Source organism: Opisthocomus hoazin, chromosome 1 (assembly GCF_030867145.1).
Source record: "Opisthocomus hoazin isolate bOpiHoa1 chromosome 1, bOpiHoa1.hap1, whole genome shotgun sequence".
NCBI classification, from domain to species: Eukaryota; Metazoa; Chordata; class Aves; order Opisthocomiformes; family Opisthocomidae; genus Opisthocomus; species Opisthocomus hoazin.
Window position 1 is genome coordinate 34,134,614 of NC_134414.1, and position 25,850 is coordinate 34,160,463.

At 37.8% G+C, this 25,850-nt stretch overlaps 1 long non-coding RNA gene across 3 annotated transcripts in view; it reads left to right on the forward strand.

The window, feature by feature from the left end:
• LOC142361441 (uncharacterized) overlaps positions 1-25,850 on the forward strand; it is a 63,834-nt gene that overhangs the window by 24,246 nt on the left and 13,738 nt on the right. Inside the window, exons 1-3 of one of the 3 annotated variants that reach the window (XR_012764066.1) lie at positions 85-236; positions 7,122-7,214; positions 24,106-24,200. This is a non-coding gene — a long non-coding RNA (uncharacterized LOC142361441). Of the gene's footprint in view, positions 1-84; positions 237-7,121; positions 7,215-23,504; positions 23,774-24,105; positions 24,201-25,850 lie in introns of those variants that run through there. The other 2 variants (XR_012764067.1, XR_012764068.1) reach the window with 2 other exon arrangements.

Here is a 25,850-nt window from a genome sequence, read left to right on the forward strand (position 1 = left end):
CTTCCCGGCATGCCCCAGGGCAGCGGGGCTGGCTCTAACGAATTTGAATGAAGAGCCCTGCTCTTTCGGCGCCATTTTCGAGTGATGCCCGATCGCATCGCTGCGGCGGGGGAGCCGCGGCTCGCGGGGCCGCCCGCCGCCAAAAGTCGCCTCCTTCCCCCTGCGCTACCCCCCCCCACCCCCGGCGCCGCCACCACCGCCGTGCTTCGGAGCGGGTGCCGCCACCGGCATAGGCGGTAAGAGCCGGAGGGACCGGGCGCGGCTGGGGCAGAGGGAGCGGGGCGGGCGGGGGAAGCCCCGTCTTCGGGCAACGGAGGCAACGTGTGCCCCGTCGCCGCCCGCCGCCGGGGAAAGCCGCCTCGGGAGCCCGGCGGGCAGCGGGCGGGCGGCTCCCGGAGGTGGCGGCAGGTCTCGCCGCCGGCTCCCGGGCTGATCTGTCACTCGCTTCCCTCAGCCTCAGAGGGTGGGAGCGGACGGGAGCGGCTGCCTCCTCCGGCAGGTAACCCCGCTTCCCCGGGGCGGCGGCGGGCAGCGTCTCGCCCGGGCGGGGATCCCGGGAGCCGCCGCTTCCCACCCCCGGCGGCCCGCCCCGGGGGGAGCGCGGCGCGGGGGCGGGCGGGGGGGAGCTCGGGGCGGGCGGGAGGCGCGGGACAGCCGGCGCGGAGGGTCGCCGCGCTCTCCCGTGACATGACATGACAGGCTTTCCTCTGATCTCCCCCCGGATCCCTCCCTCCCGCCTGCTCCGCCGCCTCTCCGCCGTGGAAATGTCGGGGCAGCGCTCGGGACACGGCGGCTCCCGCTTCCCGGCGCTGCAGCAGCAGCCAGGATGACTTCCCCGCTTACAGGCACATCTCCCTTTCTCTCCCTCGTCCCCTCGTCGTCGTCCCCCCCCCCCCTTTCTTCCTCTCTCCCCGTGTTTTCGTAACCCGGATTAATGCCCCTTCGCTCTTTCTCTTCCCCCTCCCTTCTCTTCCCCCCCCCCCCCCCCGCCAAATAAGAGGACAACCTTCACTTTTTTTTCCTCCGCTTGTTTCCTTTCCATGTTAGCAGATTAACTTCTCTGTTGAAGCGCTTTCTCCTCCACCTCCCACTTAAGCGCTTAATTTCCCGTGTCACGATATCGGAGCCGCCTTTAGCAGAAACCTGGGGTGACGGTTATGCTGCCACATGCTCTCGCATTTATCATCCCTGTCCCTTCGGGTGTTAGCGAAGGACCAAAGTGGTGTTCATCGCGTATTGCACAGGTCTTATCCCCCCCCCCCGCCTTTTCTAGCGTTAAAACGCGAGTTTCCTTCCTGAACTGGAGCGGGGGGGGGGGGGGGAGAACATAATCCGAGGCCGTTTGAATCGTGCCAGCTATCTGTAGGTGTTTTTCCTCTCCTCCCACACACCCCAAAACCGAGTAAATAACCCTGCCCGTAGATATCCCAGTATTAGGCTGGGCTCGGAGCTGGCCATTCACCTCCTCTTCTCCGCCTACAAAATTCTCTGTCTCTGTCACCCGGGTCGCTATTTGTCATTGGCTTAGCTATTTTTTGGTGGCTGTTTCTATGTCATTTCTCGGTGGCCGGCAGCTCCGGGTCTCTCGTAGCCGTACCAGCGCGACCGCGATGGGCGCCGAAACGGCTCGGGCAGCCCCTCCGCCGAGCGATTCCCCCCGCCGCACGACGCAGGAGATGTGACAACGGTGCCTTTTCCCCCTCCACGACGCCGTTTAACCCTCTCGGGGCCGGGCTCGGCGTGGGCTCTCTCCTCTCGGAGTCGCGCACGCCGCGCACACGCGAGGCATCTCCTTTTTGCGTGGCGGCGGGGGATAACGCCGCGCACGGCGGGCCCGGGGAGCTCCGGCGCTGGCAGGCCCGCGGGCTCCTTCCCAGCCACAATTTCGAAGCGTTACTTTTCATTCCTCTTCCTACTTCCCTCTTCGCTTTCGGCCGACCGACCGTTTTCGGTTGGGTTTTTTTTTTTTTAATTATTATTTTTTATTTATTTATCCCCCCCGCCACCCCGGAGGCAGGGAGGCGCATGGATATTTTCCCCGACGCGGTGTGATCGCCGGGCGCTCGGGGCTGCCGTCGAGCTGGCGGGCGCGCAGGATGCGCAGCCAAGGCAGCATCGCCCCCCCCCCCCCCCCCCCTCCACTTAAGGCGCCCGTTCTGGACCGGCTCCTGCTGCCCCCCCCCCCCCCCCGCCTCCAGGGGTGGCTGCGGGGACGCGGTGTCGGGGCTGAGAGGCTGGAGCGGGTCACAGCCTTTCCCCACTCCTCTCACCCCCCTCCCCCAACCCCCCCCCCCCGCTCCCCCCGCACATCCCTCCGCGCCGTTCAAAGCCAGACCCGGCCGCCCTGCGCTTAGCACCCTCGCCGCCGAGAATAACGAGTTAAACGAAGAACGTAGGAGGGACGTAGAGGAGAGTTGGGGTGCAGAAGTGCTGTACGAAAAAAGATTGCTGCGTGCGCGGCTGAGAGCGTGTAGTCTTAAAGTGAAATGCAAAACTTAGCGTTTCCAGCATGGCAACTGTATTGTGATTCAAGGTATTTTCTGTGCAACGCAGACACACAATGGTTCAAGGAGGTTTTTCTGCCTCGAACCCTTAGTTTCCCTGCGTTCTTTTAATCCAGTACACAGATTACAGTTTTTCAGCCCTTTTTTTCCTGGGAATAGCTGCTTCGTTTGTCTCCGCGATTTATACCTTTATACCCTGATAGCTAGAAAATTTGGTTTAATCTCTGAAATTGTGATACTAGTAAGATCCTATTGAAATTTAGCACTTATTTCTTTAGGTTCGCGTCATTACTTTCAGAGTGTTTTCAGAAACGTTTTTAACACTTAGTATGGGAATGTGCAGAAAGCTGTTTTCATTGTAGCTGTGTATACTTCGAAATATCAGGATTTGAAGAGATTTACACTATTCAGCAGTGGAAGTGCACTCCCAGACACTGACTTTCACTTTCAAGGAAAGAACTGTCCTGACTTCTAGCTAATTTAGAAAATAAAACTATAATTCAGTATTGTACAGGTGCGTATGCATCTTTTCCCACTATTCGACAGTGATGTTCAATAGCATGCATTTTATACCTATTTTTCATTTTAATTAAAATCTGCGCTTAGCACATATTTGACTACAGAAACCAGCTGTTCTTTTCAGCTTTTTTATTTCTCAGCTGCACCATTCCCATATTTTACAATTACATAAAGGTGGGTGTGGCTAAAATGAAAGCAGTAAGCAATCTATTATCAATATATAGTATATGTTAAGTAGGGTTTCCTTTCTTACATGTGATGTACTCCTTATTTTGAGATATTTAGGGGGAAAAATCATGTAGCTTAAAAAGACCCTTGTAGAACTGCTTGCATTTTTCACCTTAGTTAAAATGTCAAACATTAACTGGGATTACTTGGCCCTGGAAAAGTTACATTCGAAAGAAATATCAAATGAACTTAAAGATCTAAACATATATATTTACATTATATCAGTGAGTGAAAGTTGAAGGTCTATGCTTAACAGAATATTGCTTAGGTATACCATGTAGCATAGTGTGGGGGGGTGTGGTGTTTTTTTTTTTTTTAATTTGTTTCTTGTCAGTCTAATCCTTTATCTTGATTCTTAGGAAAAACATCCAAATAAGCTTGTCTTTTTTTTTTTTTTTTTTTTTTTTTTTTCCCCTTAAGCCAACTGAGTTGTACTGAAAGTTTCCAAGAGGTACCCTTTTATTTTATAGGTATAAATCTACTGAAGCTTGGAGTAACTCTGAGATATTTAATTTTCGGAAATAACAGTAATTTGAAAGTGTGACTATATATCTGTGTGACTTTTGCAAGTGTTAGGGTAGTATTACATAAGAAACTTATTGTAGTAACATTTTAAAGGCAGACTATGTATACGATGACAAGGTGTCATGAGGTTCTTTTTCTGTTTGATTGGTTGTTTGGGGTTTTTTTGCTTAGCTTCTAGAATTCTGAACTTCTTAGTGTTCCATCCAAATGCAATGTCACGAAAGGAATTTTGCTGCTAAATTGTAGTCTTTATTTCCTTAATTATCCTTATGTCATCCTTATGACTAATAAGTCAGATTCTGTAGTGAACTACAACTGGAACTGTATACACGCTACCTGTCTATGTACACCCTGCCTGTCAACACTGTAGGGAAGGTGCACATCTCATCCATCTTGACTGTCAAAAGCTATCCTAACAGGTGTACCAACGCTTTTCTGTAACACTTTTACATATGTAGAAGCACACGACCTTTCTTTACATAAAAAGTAGCCACATAACAGCATTTCTTTTGTAGGAACTTACTGGTTTTTGTTCTTTGCATTCATTGGGAAACAATTAACTACTGAATATATAAGGGAGAACTGAGAAGCTTATCACTGTATTCTAAGAATATGCTGCAGGTATTCTGTTTTGTAGATAGTCATCCACCTCCACCCAAAGGCCTGTTGCAAGTCATTCCAGTAATTTACATTCATTACAGACTGTCAAAGGTAGAGCGCATCTTGGGCTAGTTTTGACTGTCTGTGAAAGAAACAGGGAATGAAATTGTAGGCTTTTATGTACAAACAGAAAACTATTTTTATGATAAAGTTTTTAAAACTAGAAATAACTTTATGTACACCAGTAAGTGTAGATTTTTTTTTTTAAACACCAGATTTTTTTTTTTTTTTTTTTTACATGTATTTATTATTACAAGTTCTAAACACTTAGCATCTAACACTGGAACCTGATCTCAAAAGTTATGATCTTTTCTATTATCAGTAGTAATTCTTGGAAAATTCTGTTTCAACAGGCTGCCGAAATTATACTTGTACACAGTCCCCTGTGACTCGGTTCACAGCCATGTATTTTTTTAGTGGAACTAGTAATGTATTTTAAATGTAGAAAAAAAATTATATGCCCCACAAAATATGAAGGGGACATCAGACAGAGTGGAGATGTGTAGCCACAGATTTTCGGTAACTTTTTTACTCAGTGAAAATGTTGCTTTGCAATTTTTTTTTCTTTTGTGCATTATTGGCAGGATTTACGTAGAATTTGCAGGTAACTGATGTGTTAATACACAACAAGCTAGATAAGTTAGGTTTCAAAAGGAATCTCTTTATTGAAAAATATCTTAATTTTGGATACTGGACAATTTCAGAAACGGTTAGAAAGAGCTAGGTATAAGAATTTCTGCCCATGTTTAATAGGGTGCAAGGCAATGTCTGTAACTATTTCTTTTAACCCTTTATGGTAGGTTTTTAAAATGATTCAGTTGTAGTAAAGAAACTTTGGGGTCTATGTATTCACTAGACAGTTGATAATACAACAGTTGAGGAATAGTTTTGATCTTAGCTTCGTATGTTGTTGTGTGAGAACTCCAGCAGGCTTGCCATGAATATTAGAGGAGGGTAGCAGAACTGGAGCTCTAGTGCAGCTAACGCTTTGGCAATTTTTTACTTTAATATTTGCATCTAATAATATTTTAGTATATCATTAAAAATAGGTTTTAGTAAAATACTACATTTCAGAACTTTATATAATTCTGAACACTTCTCCATATCTCGGTAATGAACAGTTGCTAGTGTGTAAGGATGACCTCACACATACATTTGTTACCACATACACAGAACAGTAGAAAATGTGAATTACATACATTTAGCTTTTATTTTGTTGAAAGTTTCCTGAGATGTCTTCTAAAACTGAAGATGATATTGTTATATTGCTTAAAACTGAAAAACAGCAGTGACTTTCAGTGATCGTTAGTAATGTCTAAAGGAAACCACTGTTAGAAAGAGGACCCCCCCACCCCGTGACTATTTAGTTTGTTTTCAGACACTGCAGTGAGTGTATCCATAGTAAACAGATTATTAATAAACTTTTAAACATTGAATCTAGTTGGAACTAATTATTTTATTTAGCATCAACTAAAATTCACTTGGAGATCTGGTCTGAGAAAATGATAATTACACATCAAATGGTGCTTAAGCTTGTATTTTCGTTTTAAATGGTTTTGTGTAAGTCCAGTTTCAATATTCTCTTGAAGTATGTTAAATCTCAATATAAGCGGGGGGGGGGGGGAATTTTCAGAAGAACTTTTTTGTTTCTGGTTAAAGAACAGAAACTTTTTTAAAAAGGTGAAATAGAAGGTGTGTGGAATATGTGAAAATAAAGACAGATTCCTTTTTCTTGTTAAATCAGGGTGCTTATATAGTTCCATAGCTGTGAAGGAGGTTTTAGTGTTTTCTGGAATACACTTAAAGAATAAAAAACAAATTTATGGAAATATTTGTAAACAGGTGACCTGATCTAGGCATATGCTACTCATTTATTAGGCATAGGATGTGTCTTGTCCTGGTATCTACAGTGAAAAAGCCACAATAAAGTAAAAATAAATTTTAAGAATTTAGCTGTGTGAATGCATTGTTTTCTCCAGGAGATACTTGACTGTAGTTACTACCTCTATGAAGTTATACTTTGTTCTTACCTGATCATGGCCAATTACTCTCATGGCTCTTTTTTTTTTTTCTTAGTTTTAAAATTTTATTTCATCTCTCAGAGCGTATTATATGACTGTAATATTTCCATTATATGTTTTAAAGTAGCTAATATTAGCAGGCTACATTTAATAAAGGCAATAATGGTACTGCCTTGAAGAGCAAAAAAAATTAAAGCTCCCTAAAGAAAAACACTAGAAGTTAAATACTTAACAGTCAATAGCATATTTTAGGAAATATGACAGTAGTAATCACACATCCATTAAGCAGTTTATACTTACCTGGTTGCTTGTTTGAGGGTGAAGGGAAAGACTGAGGGCAGGGAGAACAACACCCTCCCTCCCCCGCTCCTTTTTTTTTTTTTTCTTCTTCTACTACTTTCATCTTAAAATGCTTCGGGAAGAATGAAAGCAGAAACATGCTAATCTGATTTGTTTCATGAGGCTTCTGATAATAAAGAGGCATATCACAGGTGTTCCTAATCAAGTCAGTTTGGTTAGAAAAAATAAGTATTTTTAAAATTAGGATTTCCTGTAACACAGACAATGCAAGGGTCAAGCCGATGACCTACATCTATGTTTGGGGATCAACCATGAAACTGTGGGTGTTGGAAATATGTTATAATACATGACACTTTTATTGCAGGTTTCGACCTTTCAATGGAGAGCTGATTTTGGAGAACGGCTTACTCCTATGATTGAAAAACTCTCTCTGGAAGGTTGATGGAGCACGAGCATGGTATATATTATATTAACATATCTCTTATTACATATGTTCTTTATTTTAAAATAGTATAACTTGTTCAGATTATTAAAAATAGACCAATTCTGCTCGGTTTGTTCAATATTTTTTTATTTGTTAAAATAATTCCTCTTTACACTCCTTCTGTAAAATTACAAAAGACTAAGTATAAGTATTCACACAAGCTGTGCTCAGAAGGAAATGAAGTGGCCAAAAATATGTATAAAAAGCTGAGTTTGCAACAGCCTTGATCATTGGAGTTATATAAATTCTCCATATAGTGTTGTTCTCATATTGTTGTCTTGGGAATTACTCCAACTGAAATGTTGCTAATCCAAAAAAAAAAAAGAGTATGGATAATATAGTGTTTATTTTTAAGTAACTTTGTTTTTTTTGTTGAGAGGGTGTGTAAAAGAACAGAGCAGAGAGCTAGCTGAGTGCATTTCAGTGTACTGTGCAAAATATGTTTTTAAAGGCATTAATAAACTAGCTACTTGATAAGCAAAGAGGCAGAAAACAGGAAAAAATTGCCTTCAGAGCTCTCCACCTGTACCAGAATAGTCAGAAATCTTATTTATTTTATATATTTGTCAGTAAATAGATATTCTATAGTAAAACAGTGAATATTTGAGAATAATTGATATGGCATATGCTACACTCATACTGCAAGTCTTGCTTTGCACTAAATGTACTAATTTGGCTGAAACTGAGAAATCCATTCAGAGTAATCATAACTTATCTACTTGTATATGAATAATCTTAACTAACCATTTACATAAACAACTGAAATTAAAATAGTAACTGCTCTTGGATTGAGTAAATTTGTTTTAAATACCAAATGGAGTAGTAAAAATTGTAAGACTTTATCTTCAGCAAAATATATTACAGTACAACAAATTTTATGAACATGTCGTGACTTTAGCAATTCCAGCTTTCAGCTGGACTGCAGTTTTTATCCTTAATCAAATCGGTCTGTCTTCAAGAGCATGTTTTTTTTGTAGAAAGTAATTGTACCATAAAATAAGAGAAGTCTTAAAACCCCAAATTTTAGATTATCCCAGTGACTGCTAGTTTATACCAAGCAAATCCAGTGAGGTGTAAATTTCATCTTTCCTCATTGTTGTAACTAATGGCTAGTCTAACTGAAGAATTTACCAGCTTTTACCAGCAGTACACCTCCTGTTATAGAAGTATTTAAGGCAGACATGTTCTGAATGTGGTTTTCGTATAATACTGTGATTTTAGGGTAGTTAAGACCTCCTACAGAAAGTCATCAGCTGTGAAACAGAACTTTGAATACAGAAAGTATAGGAAGTGAAACATAACTTTATATAAGCTTTGCAGTTTGTGATTGCTGAGTAGGTAGTTCTTTAATTTCTAATCTTGTCTTTCTTTCTGTGCTTAAAAATCACAGTGAAAGTATTTTTATTAATACTGTAACAATGTTTGGGTAACATGCCTAATCAACTCCCAAATAAATAAATATTTCACAGTCTGTCCAGAAACTGCTCTGAGTGCACTGCATTTCTGGGTTTGTTTTCCTTTTCTATTTCTTCTGATTCTCTTAAAAATATAAGGACTTCACACAACACTTCTTTGAATTTGTTCATTCTTTTTTTTTTTTCTGTACAAATGCAATTACATTCTTGTTAATGAAAATCAGGATTATATTGCAAGGCAAAGGTATCTAAGGCTCCCTTGTGACATATTTAAAAGGTGAAAGTTTGATGAAGTGTTCCTTGGTCTGACACAAGTTCAGAGTATTTCTCATAGATTCTTATTCAGCAAAAAAAATATGGTTTCTGGTTCCCAACTGTAAATCAAAGGGATTTAAAATTTAGGGCCTAATCCTGCAAACTTTTAAATACACTAGTCCTAAATGGCCCACTACCATGAATAAGGATTTGCAGAATCATGTTCTCATTAGATGCAAACTTTATTTCCTTTAATGAATAAAAGATATTAAAGTATTTTGAACTTTGAGACATGTCTAAATAATTTTTAGGAAGTCCAAAGAGAAGAGTTTTGCAGTAATGCAGTAACTGAGTCTTACTCATTTACAAGCTCAAATACCTTTCAAGAGTGCTGCGGTTGTCAGTTATCATTAGAATCCACTTTCTAAGTGTTGATTTGCTCTAGAACATTTTTATGCTGAAAATTGGCCCATATTACATATTTTTCCTAGAACTGTTTTGTATTTGGTAATCAGCATGGCTGTTTCATGACCTGAAGACTAGGTAAAACTTGCGAGAGAGATGGGGGGGGGGTTGTTATATTTTCTTATCTTAGCCTCTGCTATTGTAGTTCTTGTTTAGCAAAACTACAATTGATTTTGTTGGAAGTTGAGCCTGAAATAAGGGCTGCAGTGCTGGCCCCTTAAAAATTGTTGGTGTGGCTGTTGCAGATTGTACGCTTGACTTTGTAAACTGTTTTGCAACATCTACTTGTCATGAAGCTGAAAAGATAAAAATGTACAGACTTTGCTGAAGTGCTTCTCATGTAACTTTTCATGACCACTTTTACTGTTCATACTATAGGTATACACTCGAGGCTCTACAGACCTTGTTGACTGAATCATAATTTGCAAACTGACAATGCATGCTTATTGCTCGTCTAAAAGAACTGTTGCAGATTACTTTGTCAACTCATCTATGCTTTCTTTAAGCACTTCTCTTGCTTTTCAAAGGCAACTTAAATAATTTTCCTGAAAGAGATATGTAGCTATAAATGCAACCCATGCCTAGTTATTACAACACATGTGAAATCAGCCATTGTTTGAAACCCTATGATATCTTAGGCATGGCTGTTTTAAGTTTTGAAATCTGAAACAACTGAATTTTCTGGATTTTGTTACTTTAAACTAGATCCAGCCCTAACATAATTTTTAAATGGAGTTTTGTGTACTGTTAGATTTAAATAGATATTAACTTTTATTATTAGATTAGGCATTTAATGAAACATGTATACAGGAAGGATTTAAGGCTGGTATACTTACACCTCATTTTTCCTTGTCTGTTGATAAAATGGTCTTGCAAGGCAATAGGAAAAGAAAAACAAATGACATACAAATTCTTTAGGAAAAACAGTTAAAATATGCTAACTGGGATATTTAAGTGCTTATCCTTCTCACTCAAACGCAAATATATGAAAGTAAGGTATTGTCCCTTTTTTATTATTTTTACTTTTATATGTTTTTTTGTTTATTTCAACAAACACCTAAGCAGAAATTTACGTCAACTCATACATTGAAGATGTGGGTGTGGGAATGAGAAATGTACTCAAAGTTCTTAAATGTTCAGCTACTGTATTGATGGCTCATTAATCCCCCTTCTTTTAGACCACTATTCGCACACTAACTTCAAAAAGGGCATGTAGGAAGCTGCAATTGCTAAGTGCATAGTGTGTTTTTAATAAATCACTGTTTCTAGCTTTGTTAATTTTAAATTTATTTTAAATACATGGATATACAGTAAATTTTTTTCCTAAGTTTGTTGGGGCCAGGTTTTTTTTTTTCAGAGAACAAGTTTTTTTCTGTTACATTATTCTAAGTTTTTACAGTAATATTTTGATAAAATTGGTGCTTTTTAGAGAAGTATACTACTAAGACAATCTATTCAAAGCAAGAAATCAGCAATATCTATTTTTTAATATGTGCAGTACATAAAATCTTAGTAATGTGCAAATATCTCTAAAATGTCTACACCTTTCCATTAACCCACTAAATTTGAAGAGCTTACTTTTTACTTCCTGTGAGTGTCCTCTGGGTTTTTTTTATTTCGTGGGTTTTGCTGTTTTTAAGCCTTCGGGCCAAAGATTTTAATGATTTTATCCATCCACTTCTTAGTTGATGTGAAGGGGGGGGCGGTTTGTTGGTTTGTTTTTTTTAATTCCCCCTCTCTCCCACGTAGGAAATGGATTTAAGTATTAATATGAAAGTTAACAAACATTTTGAAAGTATTGTAATTATGATCATAATTATGATCTTCCCAACTTTAACTGGTAATTTCCTACTTCAAAATAGATATAGTATAATATAAGTCACTTTAGATTTAGACAGGACTTCCAGTGGATCTGATAAATCAGAACATTTGCTTCAGAATTTCTGTATACTCTTGGGGCAAAATTTTTTCTTGGTAGGATGGGTAGATACTGTGGTCTTAAGTGTGTGATCACTTTAATAATTCTGAAACCACTTTGCTTCCTCCTGTTACAAGCTAGTCCATATTTTAGTCAAGATCAAGAATTAGAAAAGAAGGATGCTCCATCTGTTGTGAAACATTGTAATGACTCTTACAAGAAAGCCTGTCTCTAAATCAAAATACATATTCAAAAGTCTATTGCAGAACAGAGTTCTCTGTTGATGGTGTTATGCTTATGTCAGTATCTTGCACAAGCAAAAAAAATCCTTATCATAAAGAATGGGTATGAACTGGTTATCCTGTCCCCATGCTCTCAAAAACCAAAATATTTCTTCCAGCTTCTCAGGAGAAGGGAGAATGATGCTTTCGATGCCAAGCACAGGAGTTATACAAGCAGCAGTCAAATGTATATTTTTCTTCATCTGTTTTATCACCTAACTCTAACAATATGTTTCAGTTCTCAGGCAAAGTGAGTATTAGTAAGGGATCGTAGTTCTGTATGACCAGAGTATTAAAGATATGACCCTTTGTTTAAAAAAAAAAATGCTTTGTGTGTGTGGAAATCCATAGCCTGTATGATAATGCAGGTGTTACTAATATGTTCTCTGTACTTCTTCAATCCTAAACTCATGGTGTCTCTAATCAAGAGTAAATAAAATATAGTTTGAAAAACTCATGGGAAAATTCTTGCACTTTCCTTCCTAGAGTTACCAGGTTTAAAATCTTGATCTTCATTTGCATGGTGCCTGTTCTGCATCCAGGTTTAGAGTGTAACTAGGAGACTCTTGAATTGGCAGTGAGAGAATAATTCCTTCCAGGGTATTAGTACTGCTAGACTGTTCTGTTTTTATACCAGCAACTCTTCAATTATCATTAAGGTTTATGATCCTAGCTATGTCACTGTAATTACAGTGAATTTGGCTGTGAATACTGAGTGTTTGTTTCCGAAATTGATATTTTTGTGAAACTGCATGAGAAACTAACAGAAATGTGAAATACAAGAATGTTCATAAGTTATCTCTTAATTTTTTTGTCATTGATTTTTTTTTTCTGTTTAGATGTGCAGATTTCTTCTTGGATTTTTGGTGTGTAATACTTAATTTGTTAACCTCACAGTCTTCTGACCTGAAAATGATCATTCGAGATGCTGTTCAAATTTTTTTATTTTTAGATTAATATAACTTATGTTGCTGACCCACTTTCCATTATGTAAAAACCTGAACAGAATTTGTCACTGAGGTAGGAATTCATGAAGGCTAACACTAGAGGGCAATTCAAAGCAGCAGCTTACCCCAGAACAGTTACGGGTGCCTGTGGCCCTGTGCTGAAAGAGAGGGAGCCGATGGAGACTTTCCCAGGGTCTCCTCCAGGCAAAAGCTGGTCTTTGTCATTACCCTCTGAAATCAGTTATTTAACTCGCTTTTCATATCCAGTAAATGCATCCTTGAGTGCTCCACTGAATGAGGAGGAAGTTAAGCCACTTCTTATGCTTGCTGAATTAGAAGTTAAGACATCTTATGCAGTGTCTTACCTTACTCACTGTTGCCACTGTCAAAAAGGCATAACTTACTCACTGGTGGGTTTTGTTTGTTTGCTTTGAATTTGATCTGGTGCTACATTGAACCCTGTGTCTGAAAGGTGCTAGGGTTTGGGAGGTAAGATAACATTGCACTGAAACTTAAATGCCTTTCATTAAGTATCAAGGAAACTGGAATACTGGGTGAGGAAAATATATTCTTACAAATTTCTTACAAAATACTGCAAAGTTATGCTAATTAATAAGACAGTATAAATAATTCATTTCATTTAAAAATACCCAACAAAACAAAACCAAGCAACAAAATACCAAACCACACCACAAACAGGATAAGGCATCAGACGGGTACTTTGTGTGCATAATTTTATCAAGAAAAATACATTATCTCAAATATAAAAAAAAAAAAGTTGAAGGTGAGCAATCAGGTGCTGTATTTAATATTTAACTGAGGAGGAGAGATCATCTGTGTATATTGTGCAGAATTTAAACAATTTATATAACAGTGCATTACATAATAAATTACAGTTTTCAGTTTCAATGTTCGTTATAGGTTTACAGAGTATCCTGAATGCTTGTAAATAACAACCTGTAATGCAAATGGTATGTCATGATTCTTGAAAAGCACTCAAGAATTCTTATTTTAGCAATGCAAATTCCCTCATTATATTGAAATGTATGCACCCAGCCATGTAGATGCTTGTGCCACAGTACCAATTTCAACACAAGGGCGTTTTATAAGTGTGTGTGTTTGTTTATACCTGTCTATCTAATTTTATATACATATATAATATATTACAATATTTTTTATGTATACTTGTATATGAAAGAGCTAATCTAAGATTAAAATGGCAAGATTGTGCCAACACTGTACCAGTTTTTCAAGTAGTATTACCTTTGGATTCTTTTGCACAACTTACTATAAATGTCTAAAACTTATTCTTGCTTTAACTGCTCTCATGGATTTTTTTTATAAACAATACTTACTTAAAGTCACTCTGACAGTGCCACAAGTCGATAGAAATACTACCATGCATTGTTTCAGTAAACATTTACACATGTTTTCTGCAGGTCTGATCAGCAACTCCAGTGCAATTTGAAAATATGTAGTCTGCTGGCAATGATGTGCCCAACCTTAATCGGTGCTGGAGCCTTTGGAAGAGAGATTGTGTCATCACAGAGTATATAGTCCAACAATGACTGACCTTGATGAATTTGTGAAAGAAGAAAATAGTTTACTCACTGCTTAATTTGCAAAATGCATGAAAGAAAAAAAAAAAAGGAACATGTGGAATTTAACCCACTGAAGTTGTTAGATTCTCTGGGGTTTAGGGGAGGGTTTTGGTTTTGTTGAGGGGTGGGGGTGGGTGAGAAATTAGTTGGTAATCAGGTACAGTGATAAAGAGGTCTTAATCACATACATGAATTCTTGATTTTGAGAATGTGAATATTTATACCAAATCTTATCTGAATACTCAAGTGCTTAAATCAAGCATACATGTAAGCTTTAAGGAACTGAATCCTTATTCTTCTGCAGGTAAGACACTACCCATTTAAGAATAAGCATTTTCATGCCAATGTGACTCGTCTCCTTTTTTTCCTTTTACAAGCTTGATTTTTGGCCCTAAATCATAGACGTAGGTTTTGTCATTAAGTTAGCATTAAGACTGTCTTCAGAGTTTTGTTTATTTGAACAAAGCAAGAACAAATGTGTAAGTACCAGCAATGTGCAGACCAATATTGCAGTATTGGTCTGTTCTGTCTTTAAGCAGGTGGTTTCATGTGGCAGGCTGGAAGAGAGACTCTTTTTCTTCCTAGCGTTTCACAAAAAGATGACGCATATGACTCAGAATTAGAAGGGGAAATCTGCCAGTTTGCATCAGTTCCTTAACTTGTGGGCTGCTATTCACCACAAGGAAAATCAGTATACTCGCACCAGTGCTTCTTGAGAGATGAGGAGTAATCATTTCCTTCAGAAAGTGTAGAATGATTGGAGTAGGCCTTTCATATGTTACACTAGGCTTTTCCTATAATAAGATATTTTTCAGTTCTATAAAATTTTTAGGAATTAAAAAAATAATGTTCTTAAATGCTACATTTGATGTTTAAAATAGGAACCAGACATATTATAGCTTAATGCAGAGTAAAAGCAAAGGAATCTGCTTCCTTTTGAAAACATAAAACTTCTGTTTTGCTGGCACTGAAACTCAAAAACCATTGTAGATCTCCACAGTCGAAAGGTAAGTTTTTTATATTTTTTTTTTAACCTAGTTCCACATACCTGAATCTCCAGTTCCAGCTTTAAGTAAGTTAGTAGGACTGAAAAAAAAATTAAATATAGTAACTTTGAGGGCAGAAGCCATCTGTTTTGGAAGGGAAAATAATTACTTGAAGTAAGGAAAATCTGATTTTCAAAATGTCATGCTGTAGACCTGCTAAAAAGATAATGCACAGTTTAGTGATAATTCTGATTCTTTCATATAGGTTTGAGTTATGATGGAGGAGACTTCTTGCAATACTGATACTTGCTCAAAGAATGTACTGTCAGCTAGCCTTTTATTAAAAAAAAGTCATATGCTAATTGTTCAGAGATTAATGTCTTTTTTTGGTTTGTGGATATTTACTAGACAGTTTGATAGGGCTGACAGTACAATTTTTGGGTTTTTTTTAATACTAGTGTGTTTTAGGTATTGTATTATAAATCTTTTTTTTAATATCTTAACTTCTAGTTAATTCAGTATGGTTTTACTTTAAGCTTGTTAGTGAAATATTGAAAATCTAGCTTAATATAAAGCCATAAGAGGCATCCAGCGTCCTTACCTTTTTTTTTTAAGTGCATAAAGTTCTTTTCATTTGGAAAAACATGTCCTAAATGAAGTTCATTTTCTAGCTGGAAAACTGCTTAGCAATCTGTGTCAGCCTTAGAAAGCACCATTTTATTTTGCATTATCTCAATTCTGTGTGTAGTGGGTCTCACTGATGGGGAAGTGGGGAACCAACCCATAAATGTTTTTGAAAGGGAGTATACATGTCTGTGTGTTAGATGGTATCTCTTCTATGTGTATTTCACAGAGGGGTGGGGGGAAGATTAAAACAACTTTCTGAGTTGCTGCCTCTGCATATTTCCTCAGCTACCACTGAATAAACAATAATCTAAGTAGATAATATGACTAGGAATCTGCACCCCAAAGGTGTTAAGGACACTTGAAACTTCTGCTGGAGTGCCTAATTAAATAATGAAGTTGTAGAAACACAGCTAAGGATGGGGAAGGTTATAGCAATTACTACGACGTGTTCCTCTGCTGTTAACTAGTGGATTCCCTTAACAGTTGCATTGATTTCTTCTAGCAGTTCAGTCTCACCTTTCATAAGTCATGCAGTTGTCTGAGGTTTTATAGAAGTCGTGTGGGGAGGATGTCAAGAAAAGGACAAATTTACTGTCTGAACCAGAAGGCAGGCTTACAAAAAGCAACTTCTTTCAGGACACGAAAAGCTCTTTGTTCTGTGGCCTTGGTCTTTTTGTGCTTTGACCCTTATTTTATAGCATTGTCACTCTGACCCTAAATCTTTGGAAGCAGACATGCAGCAAATTTAGCCCTTTACAAGTGGGGTTGCATTCTGAGCTATGGGCCTGGTTTTTGTCTTTAGGCATGATCGTTCCATACAATGCTGAGATGTAACAAAATGAAAATTTAAGATTTGTGGGTTTGTGTAGTCCAAGTAGTATTATTTACATATCAGGCCATTTTTATATATATATATTGCTATACTACTGTCCTATAATTTTTTATTATTTAGCAGTTTCAGATAAGATAGCAGCTAAGAAGGCAGTCTGATTAACACTGACTAATGTATTTTCCACTTTCCCAGCAGTACTTTGGGAACTGATCCTATGTGCAGACCACCAGGGTTCCTGCAAAATGCTACTTAAGTATAAAGTATTCTGTTGAGCACAAGAAATGCTTTGCTGTATATGATAGAGTTGGAAGATTTAAACAGCAATCTCTGCATGGCTTGCTTTCATAAAAGACTGGATGCCAGCTTAGGAGAGCAGAAAATTTTACACTAGGTCTGTGACTGCTTCATAGACTAAATGAGTAAGTCTTCTGAGAATTTAATAAATCTAACTTTTTTTAAAATTCTTTAAGAAAGCTAGAAATTAATGAAAGGGACACAAAATTAATAGTTGGCTGATGTGTTTTGGTGTTTTGGGGGGATTTTTTGGGGTTTTTTTTTGTTAAGAATCTAATATATTTGAGAAGAACCTGTTTCCCCTATCTTAATAAATTTCCATTATATAGCTGGTTTGTATTGTATGGGTATTATTATTTGGAGAAGGATTGTTCCATTTTCTCTTTTACCAGCAATGATTCTGTGTACTTCAGGTTTTTTAAACTTGAACTATAATCATAGAATAATCTTTTCTGAATGTAATAGTGTAATAATCTAAGGATATGTTTATTGGAGAACTTGGGGGGGGGAAAGTAACTTGATCTTTTTTTTTTTTTTTAATCTGAAAAGGAGTTATGAAATTTTTTTAAAATACTAATCTAGAAACTGAAGTTGTATTTTGAGACAGACCTGGCTTTCTTTTAGGTAGATCCACTAGACGGAGTATTAATATGTTTTGTGATAAAATCAGGGGAAAGGAACATTTTAATGACCACTATAATGAAATTTAAAACTTCATTTGTAGAACTTAGAAAATAGCTTCTTCATTTTTCTTAATTTTATATGTGTCCTTTGAAGCAGAAAGAATGCTGGTACAGATTGAAAATGTTCACACAGTTTTCTTCCTGTGTGCATGCCAAAGGTGCAGGGAAGACAGATTTTAAAAAGTTGAGTGCAAGCTATACCAGTGCATGCAAGAGGGATCTGGAAAGCTTTTCTGAAATACAACTTTTGCAAACTCTGTTAGAACTCAGAGCTTGTTAGATTTTACAAGTTCATTGTAAAGTATTTCATATAGTAATCTAGTTAATGCATCAACATCTGACAAAACACTCTTTAGAAACTGGGAAAAGAGGTGGGAGAAGTTAGTCTTACTCAATTTTTTAAACTAGAGTTGATACTCAGATATGCTGATAATATACTAAAATATACATTGATAATATTTGTGTGCTATGTTGGCTTGCCTTAGTTCTGCTTTTTTAGATAGAAAGCTATAAAAACTGTTGGACATCCTGTACTTGTTCAAGTCAGAACTGACTACCTTCAGTTTCTTGCCTTCCACATAAATCCACTGCATTTTGGTGGCTGTTCATTGCTCCAATAGAAGCACCAATATTGCAGTACAAAATAACTGTCTTCACTCTGATTTGTTTTCATGACTGTAAGGTGAGGGGCGGCTGGGAGTGCGCCTAGTACAAATGAATATGTGAGTCAAGCTAGTACAAGCAGCGGCTGGAGTGCTGAGGTGAAGTAAAAAGGATGTAAAACTGAATTTCATCCTCATAGACCCGAACTGCATTTCCAAATTTCCAGGTATTTTTATACTTCTGAATTTCTTAATGGTTTTACTTCCTGGTTTTTATTTTTAGCTGGCTTTGTTATTTGATGTTTATCTTATGCAGTAGTTCTCCAGCTAGTCTGTTTGTTCATGATCCTTGGAGAGATGGCTGGACACATGACACAGATTCTCCTAATTTAGTAACAGTAATCGGCAGTTACCTGCTTGGCTTTTACTATTGATATTTTACATTGCAAACAACTTCTGTAGTTCCCCCAGTCTTTTGCCATGGTTATGTGGGGAAAATTGCTGACATGATCAGGAAATAGTTAATAGACAATCCCTCTTTTGTCAAAGTTTGTATGCTCGACTTTACCCATGATTTTCAACCAAAACTCCAGATTGGTGCTAGTTATCTCTGCTCAAATATTCATCTTTGTGTTCAGAAAATTATCCAAAGCATTAACTGTCAATTTTAAACACAAATTAATAATAGTCTTAGAAATATTCAACTACTTGGTAGAAGGTATGGGAAGATCTGTTATACATGGAGAGTGTGTACAAGCTCATCCTGAATGACTGCTTCTTTTGGAGGTGAAGTGGGGCTAATTTGTTGCAGAATTACAGTCATTTAATTGCAAACAAAAAAACCACCAACCAAAAAAAAACCCACAGAACATACCAACCCTAGCACAGAATTGCTAGGTTAGAGACAGATTGTTTTTCAGAATTGTAATCTTAAACATGAGTTTGAAATCTTACTGTAACTTCAGGAGAATAGCAATCAAGGGAGTTCATTCTCTTAATTTTTCTTCCTCTATGACCACAAAGTAGCCTCAATTTAGCTGAGTGAATTAACTCAATATTGTAGGTTATACCTGAACCAAATAATAATGTAATACTAGCGAAAATTACAGTGAAAACTTTGAAGTAATACTTTGAAATGTTTCAGTTGAATCTTTTCTCCTTTTTTAAAAAATATATGCATATCACTTTAGAGGCTGCTAACACTAAGAATTAGGGGGAAAGAGGGTTCCTTAACAAAAGCAGTCAGAAGGCAGGAGTAAAAGAATATACTTCTAAATATAAGTTTTAAGAATGAGCAAGAGTTACAAATTCCAGTGTGTTTGCAGTATAGATATTACAGCGTTGAGTAAGCATATGACAATAATAAAGTGAAACTACTATTATTTAAAGGGGTGTGGGGGAGTAAACAGTATATTATCAAGATACAGCTACATACACTTTTAGATCTCAGAATTTTGATGTTTGAGGATAGAAGTGGTTAGATTTCTTAGTAGTGAAGTGATATTGTCTCTAATTTTGTCTTTTGCCCAGATTAATTTAGTAAAACAAATAAACAAACAACATATTTGCAGCAAGAGTTGAACATTGAGTGTGTTTATTCATACAGAATAGTGTATTAGTGGCACTGAACTGTGAACTGAGAGGAGAACTTTGTAAATTCACCAGCAGTTGTCACAAAAGCTGTCACTGCAAAATGACCTGTCTACCGTGGGAGTAAGTTACTCTCTTCATGGAATACACAGAACAGGGCACGCTTGTCAAAACTGCCTGACTTTGTGCTGTGCCATCTGAGTGCAAACCCTGCCTCGTTTTTAGTTTAAACTAAGAAGCTAAACTGGGAAAACTGAGACATGGATATGTACGTTCTGATGTCTGTGCTATGGGGGAGCGTAGCACTGGTGGACAAATAATGCTTAGACTGTGGAACATGAAGAGTCTTTCTGTGTCTTTCACCTTCATATTTCTAATTTTAAACTGAAATAAGGTTGGGAGAGAGTCACAATGAACAGTGAAACAATAACGTAGCTTTCGTAGTGGAACTGAATTGCTTTGTATTAATGAGTAGGTAACACAGCAATGGAATATGATCGTGTGCAAGTAGTCTGTAACGCTATCAGGGAGGAAGATGTTTTGGCCAAGAAATATCAAGAGACTGCTTCTGTTGTATGAGCAAAAGGCACAAGGTAAATGTTTAATCTTATGTCATGTTCTTGGACATCTGAGACAATATACAGTGTTTAACAGAAAGGCCTTGATATGTTTTATTCTGAATCATTGAACTGTCAGATTGCTGGCTAGTGGTACCTTTTCAGATACAGTACGTTACATAGAATTTTAGGAGCTTATTGGGAGCTACACTAGCATTTAAGGAGTTTATTAGTAGTTATAGTACCCAGAAATTCACTTGTAGCTAGTTTTGGTGGGGTCAGAAAGAGATTGAACTGGGCTTGGTGTTGTCATAAACTCTTAACCATAAACCAATAAAATTTGAACATGATGTTTTATATTAGGCTTGGCATTTGATAAATCAACTAAGAAATACTGAAATCAGGGAAAGACTCCTTCCTTGATTGGCAATACCCCAATGGCAAAAACACACCCTTTTTTTTTTTTTTTTTTTTTTTTTTAAATTAAACAGTTTAATTAATTTTTTCTAACAGCATTCCTGACTTCTGTGTATGTGTAAAGAGCCTGCTTCTATGGGATTTTGTTTCCGCGTCTTCAGAATCCTCTCTTCTTCCATCTTCCTCAGCAGAGCTCTCGCTTTCAGAGGCTTGGAGGGATCCAGTGGAGCTGCCTGCATATGTGATTGCTAGCTTTTACTGAGGTCTCCTGTCTGTCTGTCTCTCACCCACAGACCCCCATCTTAAGGCACAAGCATAGAGGTAGGAGAAGCACTCTTGATAGCATGACTATATTAGCTTTATGATGGAAACATAAAGGTACAAAGCTTTGTGCCGAAACTCCTGTATTTAAGTAGATTTCTGGCTTAGCTATCGGTACACTTTTTATCTTAGTCTTCCTCCTTTCATCCTTTTCCTGTTCTTGAACCCCTTCTCTCACATACAACATCTGGAATTTATGTGAAAACTTGCTTATTCTCCTTACAGATAAAATATATTTTGAATAGCAATGTAGAAAATATGTAGTCATCTTGTGTTTGGGGTTTTCCGTTTTGTTTTGGGGCATTTTTGGTAGTGAAGTTTTAAAAAAAAAAAAAAAAAAAATACACCCCACCCCCCCAATCCTTTAATGCTTGTGAGGTTTTCGGTTCATGTTTTACGGTGGGTGGGGGGAATTACCTGCAAGTTGTCTTACTAATTTAATTACTGTAGGAAATAGCATAATAGTGCTGCCAAGTCTTCATTTCATGGTGTGTAGTTTAATTTTAGAGTGATTTACTTACGCAACAGAAAAAAACTCCATGCTTAAGCTAGAAGCTAAAAACAACTAGGCAATTGAAATAACAGTATCTAGTTAAACAAAGTTTACAGATGAAGAATTTGGCCTGAACGTACAAATGAGAAATGTGCTATCAAAGGTATTAAATGTTGCAGCTCTCATATTTAAATAATTCCCTTTCAGTCTTGTAAATCTACAAGTAAGAAGCAGTGTTTCCTCTTGCTGGAGAACATATTTCAGATTCTTTTCCCAGACAAGTTTAAGTAAATCTCTTACTGCTGGATAGCATTTTTGCTGGCACCTATCTTTATCTTCACTTTCCACGTTATGTATATATGGTGGAGATTTTTCTTTACCTCTTGCTCTCTTGGATTATGCCTAGCACTGTTCCTTCAAGAGGGAGACCAACTGCCACAGCATACCTTTACAGTTAGGTTTATTTTGACTTCGCATTCAGATTTTACTTCACCAACGTACTGGGTAAGTTGTGCCTATATAATCTAGCTTGCCTATTTTAGCTGTCGATTTAAAAAACATAGATAGTAAAACGGGGAAAAAAGCTGTAAATATAGTTATGTGTGTATAAAATATACTGGAAATGGCTCATACAGTTCCTAAAGTAGGGTTTGTACCTAGATAGCTATATAAAAATCTCAGTGCTGCTGCGGTTACTGTAAACTTACACTGGCAAATCTCACTTTAATTGGCACACTTGTAGCAGCAGACCCTTCTAGCAGAGATTGTCCTGCATTATCATTGTAGGAGCAAAAATAGGTAGGGAGAAAAGGAGAACTCACCAAACTTTCCCCCTTTGTGGCTTGCCAGACTTGTGCTTGCAGATAGCCCTGTTAATTTACAGAAGTTGTTTTATCATTAACCGACTAGAAGGCTCATTACAATGGAATGTAGTGCTTGTGTCCGTGCTGTGTCTTTAGTCTGTAAGCTTTTGTCTTAATAATGTGGTATAAAAGCGTTAAAGAAAGCATAATTCATGTTATCTCAGAAACCAGTAAAAGTACTGCGCACACTTAAAATGCTGACATACTTCAGTAGAAGAAAAGGATGCCTGGCAGGGATCTCAACTCCAAGTCTCTTGCCTACCTCTTCAAGTAAAGTAGCATGGTCCTTTTAGGCTGGGGGCAGATGAACTCCTGCTCCTAATAACAGTTAAGTTACTGCTCTTGCTAACAATCTGTTACAGGGTTTTTAATTTTTTTTTTTTATTTCGCTGAAATGGATTAAGAAGGACTTGTAAATCTGTCTGCCCAAAAATTGTGGCAAGGGTAACCTGCAGAGGTAACAAACGGCTTGAGGACTGATGCAGTACTTGACAGAAGCTAAATCTGAAATTAGCTCTTATTCTCTTATATATGAAAGTTGGGTTTTTTTCACATCAGAGGTTTCCAGATGACCAAAAGTTAGATTAGAAAATAACCTGGACTTTTTTGTTTTGGAGTAAACATCAGCATAATCTTTAGTTCCTTTGATCAGATGCACAATTGTCCAGTTCCTGGTTCGTGTCCCATTAAGGTATTGCGCACAGTTGGCAATAAAGTCTAGGGCTGCACTGTAAATAATCGTACAGTTTGGTGATGGACAAATGTTTTATAAACATTTGTAGTTTATTAATATAGCTGATGTCAGTACATGAAAACTAATGTTCAGTAAGAAAATTCTGCTTTCAGTGTACATTTCTGTTTCCTTGAAGTATCCTAGACACCTTGGCATAACGTAGCAGCACATAATGGTTTGTGGGTTTTGAAAAGGTGCAGGCCATATTGTGCTGCCTCAAAAATACAAGGATTCCATCATCCTGAAGAGAAACATCATTTATGAATTAGTCAATCTTGTGATGCTGATGTCTGTCATACTTTAGCAGCACGTAAATATTGGTGTTAAGACTGTAAATATCTCCAGTATTAACTGTGCTGCTGAAGTAAGGCTAGCCACTTCTGCATGTGAGTCATAAAAAAGGACGTTTCATGTGTTTTTCTGATGCCTTTTTGTTGTTAGAAATTATATGTTTATTGTTTATGAACATTTTCTTGGCTTTTATTTGTATTTTCACCTATTCAGAAACAATACTTAGGACTTCATAGTATCTGATGGTAAATACAGATTAGATATATATATATATATGTATATAACTGAACGCTTTGGTTTACATGAAAGCTGAATTTATTAAACGAGCCACCTCAAGCTACACCTCTCTAACAGTGCTTTGGTAAGTATATATATTTATGCATATAAAAACATTATAAAAATAGTGTTACTTTAAATGACAGTATTTCTTTATTAAAAATCTTAAAACTGTGTTCATTTTTACAGCATTTTCTTAATGGAACTGGGAAATGTTTTGTTATGTTTTTAGCGAAGTGAGCACGTAAAGCAAAAGTGTCTTCCAAAATTAAAAAAAAAAACTTGTTAAACATTTCTTAAATCACTGTATCTGTTATAGACAGGTAACAGGTTTATGGTTAGATGTTTAAACTCTGTATCTGACTGAATTTACTGATTTTCCCCCCTCCATCTTCCACTAAGATGTTTCTCTTGCAGGGGAATCTTTCATTGAGACGATTGAAATTGCTGCAGTGAGAATGGAAATTACTTGGGCTTCTTTCCTTTTAAAAGCTGCATGCAAGAACTGTGTGGTGAGTCAAATGTAGACTAATGGTTATGTAAATGTCACTAATTTTGGATACAGTCAAGATCTGAAAGTGTGTTTCCTTTTAAGATTTTATTTTCTTCACTATCATGACTCAGTATCACTTGCTAATATTTTATTAGCCCTGTTATATTTTACCATTAAAATACACACGGCTTCTTCAAATAAGTGCTCACAGATTCAAGTCTATACATCATATATATGTTTTAAAAGGAGAAAAAAGCTTATCTGCACTGATGATTTGTTTTGACTTCAGGCTTCACAGGCCTGCTGCTGGTGCAGTTGCACAGGTACAAAGATGACGCAGATGAATATGAATCCAGCTGTTATAATTCATAAATCTGCATTATTTGACCATATAGAATTTCAGTCTGGTGTATGCGCTGGTAAAAATCACACTTTTCTTACCTGCCTCAGCTATGGATTTGAACTGGTGAAATTACCGATGTCTAAAATTTCCGATTTGGTTCAGACCTGAGCAGTTCTCAGTAGTAAAGCTATGCACTAATAGATAGCCTGCAGCTTTTCATGAAGTAAACACTACTGTGTGTACATTTACTTGCTACAGGTCTCTTAAAATATGAGGCCAAAATGAGTTTAACTACTCAGAAAAAATATGCTATCTGGCTCAAAGTTGGATAGCTTTCTCACTGAGGCTTCTTTAAGTTGCACTATGTTATATTTGCTTACCTGTAACTGCTTAATACTAAAGACCTGCACATACATTTCAGCCATTTGAAATCTTAAAAATGCTTGAAAAGACCAGACTCTTTGGGTTATAAGAGAAAAAGACATTATTCTTCCACTATTCACCTCCTTTGAAAGGTCAGTGATTTTTTTGTTAGCACACTGCAGACTGTGGTGCTTGCCGAGGGCCATCCATCCTGTTACTTTTGTAGATCCAGTATTTTAATGTACATGGGGTTTTTCTCTGGGATTCTATGAGTAGATGTGGATCTAAAGAGGTGATCAGAAAGATCTGAGAGCATGCAGCAAATAAGTCTATTTGCATTGCTTTGTCAAAGTCCAGCAGCCAAATCATTTGTTCCTGACTACTTCATTGTGCCAGTGCAGGCCTTTGTGTGAATAGCAAAACAGGCTGCTTCCTTCTGGTTCACCATGCAAACCCCTATAGTTGGCACAAGGCAGGGGATGGCAGGGAGTGGGAAGAAGAAGGGGAAAGGTTGGACTGCCTTGTTTGGTGGCCCTAGCAGCTTATAACAGTTTAGTGAGGTGATGAAAATACAATTTGAGCATTTGCAGAACCAGAGCTCAACTGAGGAACCAAAGTTCCCATCTGGATTAAGAAAATTACTTCAAGTGCTTATGAAGGCCTATTGAAATTATTCAGTTCATAAACCTTTGAGACGAATATCCTGTTTCTCACACAGTTTACGGTTGTCTTAAATAATATTAGCAATTGTATTTTCCAGAGGTTTACCTGCATGAGCGGCACCATAGTCTGTGGCTGAATGGAATTCCCTCTGCATTGCAGCTCAGGGGTCCTAAGGATTGTGCATGATGTAAGAAAGGAAGGCTCACTGTTGTCAGTTCAGCTGCTCATTTTCTGCTAGGCTAAGGAACTGTATGGGAGAAAGATGCTTAATTTCATATAAAAGGGAAACAAAAGATAGGC